The following is a 634-nucleotide window of genomic DNA, read 5'->3' as shown; positions in this document are numbered from 1 at the left end:
CCAAAGGAATTGAAATCAATTTGTCAAAGAGATGTCCACACTCCCGTGTTTACTGCAGCACCATTCACAACAGCCGAGATACAAAAACAAAGTGAGCGCCAAGGGATGAATTATTATGTAATCCAGGAATCTGACTTCTTAGTATATACCCAAAGGAATTGAAATCAATTTGTCAAAGAGATGTCCACACTCCCGTGTTTACTGCAGCACCATTCACAACAGCTGAGATACAAAAACAAAGTGAGCGCCAAGGGATGAATAGATTTAAAACATGTAGTATATATACACAATAGGATGCTATTCAGCCTTTAAAAAGCAGAAAATTCTGCCACATCAGACAACATGGATGAACCTAGAGGACATTACAGTAAGGGAAATGAGCCCAGCACAGAGACAAACACCACGTAATCTCACCATATGTAAAATCTAAAAAGGGCAAAGCCCCAGAAGGAGTAGAATGGTGGTTACCAAGGAGTTTCAGTCAGACAGGAGGAGTGGTGACTATAGTTAATAATAATGTATTGTATCTTTCAAAATAGCTAAAAGAGGATTTAAAGTGTTTTCAACACAAAGAAATGGTAAATATTTGAAGTTAGGGATTTGTTAATGAGCCTGATTTGACCATTCTGCAATG

This window comes from Propithecus coquereli, unplaced genomic scaffold, assembly GCF_000956105.1.
Source record: "Propithecus coquereli isolate 6110/MARCELLA unplaced genomic scaffold, Pcoq_1.0 Scaffold371, whole genome shotgun sequence".
Classification (NCBI taxonomy): Eukaryota; Metazoa; Chordata; class Mammalia; order Primates; family Indriidae; genus Propithecus; species Propithecus coquereli.
Note: the sequence above shows the minus strand (reverse complement) of the source record.